Source organism: Nycticebus coucang, chromosome 16, assembly GCF_027406575.1.
Source record: "Nycticebus coucang isolate mNycCou1 chromosome 16, mNycCou1.pri, whole genome shotgun sequence".
Taxonomy (NCBI): Eukaryota; Metazoa; Chordata; class Mammalia; order Primates; family Lorisidae; genus Nycticebus; species Nycticebus coucang.
Window position 1 is genome coordinate 76,100,431 of NC_069795.1, and position 4,601 is coordinate 76,105,031.

Below are 4,601 nucleotides of genomic sequence, written 5' to 3' on the forward strand. Positions count from 1 at the left end.
TGAAATAAAGTTTACTGAGTTTTGTCCCATGACTAACTGCTAGGTCTCTCATTTCAATACCTGAACCCATTTTAAAGGGACAAAACTTTTATAAAAGTTTTTATATATAAAAAAAATATGCTTTTATAAAGATATGGAAACTACTTAAAAGCAGAGAAAGGAAAAAATGTCATCAAGGTTTCACCCACTCTCCCTCAAGAACAAGCCTTGCAAATATTTTATATAAACTTGGCCTTTTCCTCATTAATACCTCATATTCATAGTTTTTTCTTTTTTATCTTTTTTTCATATTCATAGTTTTAATCTATTACATCATAGATATAATTTGTATTCCTGCTTTACCACCTAATTTTAAACCTGAAATGTTTCCTCTGTACTATAAAACTTCATTCACGTATTTTTACAGAGTGCACAATATTCTATTGACTGCTACCATTACTGGCACCCTGCTATGCACAGCCCCTCCTTGAGGAGGTTGGACACTTAACTAGGTTGGACACTTGGGTTGTTTACGGCTGTCCCTTTTACAAGTAATGCAGAGATAAGAGTCTTTGTACCCAAATCTCCTTCTGTATTCAAGCTCTTCTGAGCTAGAATCAAGTGTGGTGTGAGAAGGCGGCTCTGAACATGAGCTAGCCAAGTCCAGAAAGTAGGGCCTATTCTTAGACACTTGGGGTCAATTAATTTTTTTCATGTTGACAGTCTAATGGTAGAGGCAAAACCCAGTAGAATGAGACAATAACTTAAAAGTGATGGGTCGATTAACCATGGATTCTACAGATGAGCTGGGAAACAGGTGGAGTCCCTACCTCTCTTCCCCTCAAAGTCTTTCCTGGGTAAGCTCCCAGCCATGATCCATGACTAACTGCCAGGTCTCTCATTTCAATACCTGAACCTTAATATTTATCCCAGGAGAATATTCTAGAGAAAATGATCTAGAAGGATCTTGAAAGAGAAAAGGAGGCAGGAGTGAGATTAGCCAGTTTAGCTGGGGAGACTCACTCCTTCCTGCCGGGGATCAACTAAAGCTGGAGGAGAAGGCCTGAGGGATGGAAGGGAGAGCCCAGCGAGCCCTGCTCCCCAGGCACACAGAGGAGGCAGCAGAACTTAGACAGAGGGGCAGCCTGGCAATGCAACAACTAAATTAACTGTGCAAACCTGTGTGCCAGGATCTAGATGTGGAGTGGGGAATATTTAATGACAGGCCCTCTGGGTCTATGGCCCTGAGCCATGGCTATGTGCTGGACAATGGGGAAGGCTCCATGCGAGCTCTAACATGGTTTCTGTCTTAGTTTCCCAGAGCTGCTGTAACACAGAAACACAAAGTTGGTGGCTTAAAACAATAGAAATGTGTTCTCTCGCAGTTCTGGAGGCCAGAGTCTGAAACCAAGGTGTTAGCAGAACGCTGCTTCCTCCAAAGTGTGTAGAAATGGCCCCCTCCCTGCCTCTCTCCTGGCTTCTGCTGGTGGCTGACAATCCTTGGCATGCCTTGGCTTGCAGCTGCAGACTCACATACCCATCTTTTCCCTGGGCATCTCTGTCTCCAATTCCTTTTTTATAAGGATACCAATGATTGAATCCAGTATAATGAAGTTTAACTGGATTAATAACAACTATGAAGACCTTACTTCCAAATGAGAAATAAAAATAAAATTCTAAGCCCCCCCAGCCAGCCAAAGAGATCCTCTTTTGGCCAAGGGGACTCCAGAGAAATCTTAAAAGCGGGTTCCCAGCCATGTTGGGATGGGTGGTCAGACACACCTCATTATACCCCCTCCCTCATCAGGTTCTCTTCCCTCAGGGGTAAGCAGAGCCAGCCCTTTGGAAAGACTTGTTCTGCAGCTGGTTTCAGCCAACCTCCCAGTGTTGCTCTTTCCTTTTGCAATTTCAGCACAGTTGACCAGTGTTCCTTCCTCATAAGGGGCCACCAACCATGCAGTGGTTCTCTCCAGCCTAAGCAGAGTGCTTAGTAAAAATTTTCACGTCCTATGCTTCACTTTTTGATGTTAGATGGCCAAAGACCCCACCCTTGGATCATGCTAATGCCACCCCTTTTTGTACATTTGACCTGTGAAGGGGGCTGAAGCTCCGTTGTGCATGTGCACGTTTCTACCCTTATAAACATTCAGGACTCCTCCCAAAGCTTATTAAATATGTACATTCATCCACCCCATTCAGCATAAATTTCTGTTCCTTGTGCCATTCCCTTGGAGGACCTGCTCCCGGGCTGTGCTCCCCAGCCTCTCAGAATCGTCACCCTGAAGGCCATAACACTCTGGGAGAAATAAAGCTATCTTTTCCAAATTTATGAACATTTGTTTAGTCGACATAAGTATGGTCATTCTGTGGTTCCTGGTGGCATGAATTTTGGAGGACACTTATGCAACCCAATATAACCTCCTTAAAAAAGTTTGGAAGGAGGCGGCACCTGTGGCTCAGTGGGTAGGACGCCAGCCCCATATACCAAGGGTGGCAGGTTCAAACCTGACCCCAGCCAGCTTAAACAGCAGTGGCAACTGCAACAAAAAAAAAAAATAGCTGGGCGTTGTGGCGGGCGCCTGTAGTCCCAGCTACTTGGGAGGCTAAGGCAAGAGAATCACTTAAGCCCAACAGTTGGAAGTTGCTGTGAGCTGTGATGCCACGGCATTCTACCGAGGGTGACAAAATGAGACTCTGTCTCAAAAAAAAAAAAAAACAAGGCTCGGCACCTGTAGCTCAAGCAGCCAAGGCGCCAGCCACGTACACCAGAGCTGGTGGGTTTGAATCCAGCTCAGGCCTGCCAAACAACAATGACAACTACAACCAAAAAATTGCCCGGCATTGTGGCAGGCACCTGTAGTCTGAGCTACTTGGGAGGCTGAGGCAAGAGAATGGCTTAAGCCCAGGAGTTGGAGGTTGCTGTGAGCTGTGATGCCACAGCACCCTGCCCAGGGCAACAGCTTGAGGCTCTGTCTCAAAAAAAAACAAAAAAAGTTTGGAAGGCTGAGGCGGGTGGATTGCCTGAGCTCACGAGTTTAAGACCAGCCTGAGCCAGATCAAAACCTCATCTCTAAAAATAGCCAGGCTTTGTGGCAGGTGCTTGTAGTCCCAGCTACTTGGGAGGCTGAGGCAAGAGGATCGCTGGAGCCCAAGAGTTTGAGATTGCTATGATCTGTGATGGCACCGCGCTCTACCAAGGGCTACAAAGTGAGACTCTGTCTCAAAAAAAGAAAAAGTTTGGCGACTCCCCTCTAGGCCAGTGGGCTGCGGCAGGGAGTGAGGAGCCTCAGGCAAGCCCCAGCTGCACTGCACAGCAGAGCACTGGGCTTTTAGGTGAAGAAGCCCTAGGAAGTGTGAATGTGGATGCTGTTGCCAGAGCCTTTCTCAGGATGCTCCTGCTGTTTGCTCAGACCTGGAGGGCAGCAGTAGCCAGAAATGCTGGCTACACAATGTCCTGAGAGGATTCATTATGAGAAAAACATCAATGACAGCCTTAATAACTTACTTTGGAAAAAACTAATGAGAAAGCAAATTGGAAGCTTTCAGGGAAAGTTCAGCACTTCATTTATACAAAGTCTATAGGGCAGCACCTGTGGCTCAGTGAGGAGAGCGCTGGCCCCATATACCGAGGGTGGCGGGTTCGAACCTGGCCCTGGCCAAACTGCATCAAAAAATAGCCGGGTGTTGTGGCGGGTGCCTGTAGTCCCAGCTGCCTGAGAGGCTGAGGCAAGAGAATCGCCTAAGCCCAGGAGTCTGAGGTTCCTGTGAGCTGTGACACCATAGCACTCTACTGAGGTTGATAAAGTGAGACTCTGAAAAAACTAAAAGAAAAGATAAAATATACAAAGTCTATGAGAAAAGGCCAGTGGAAATTATCTAATCTTAAACCATGACATCACTCATACAAGTCCTGATCACAGTCCCTCCCAGTAAGAGCACAGTTGGCCTGGATATGCCGCTGGTGATCTTTGATAAAAGTTAGCTTCAGAACCTGGGAGATTTCAGCTACAGTCATACATTCTTTAACATCTTCTTTATTAGCAAAAATCAGCACTCCAGCTTTCCTGAGGCCCTCATGTGCTAACATTTTGTAGAGTTTTTCTCTGATTACAGAGATGCTCTTCCTGTTTATCCATGAAAACCATACAACTCCAGGAGATGTATGCTCAACTTCATCCATCAAAACTTGGCGGAGTATAGTAGTTTCCCCTGAATTATCTAGCCCAACAATAACTTTGTATTCCTGGTGACAGGACAGTCTGCAGATCCTGGTGAAGAGTCCCCACATTTGGGCAGCAGACTCCTGTCCAGCCACTCGGGTTAGTTGGCCTCCCCTGGCTCAGGCTATGGGGAGGAGAGAGATGAGGGAGCCTCCCCTCTGCTTCCAGGGAACCAGAGAGAGGCCAAGGCCCAGGCCACTGCCACCACATTGTCTATGATGAGCCTTGCTGGACACTGACCTCCCGGCTCCTCTCAAGTGATAGCCTTTAATAACTCATTGACCATCTGACTTTTCTTGCTTCTGTCAAGTCTCCAGCCCCCTTTAATGAAAACAAAGAATGTTCAATGACAGCTGAAAGAACACCTATCAACAATGGAACCCAAGTCTAAACTAACCTATT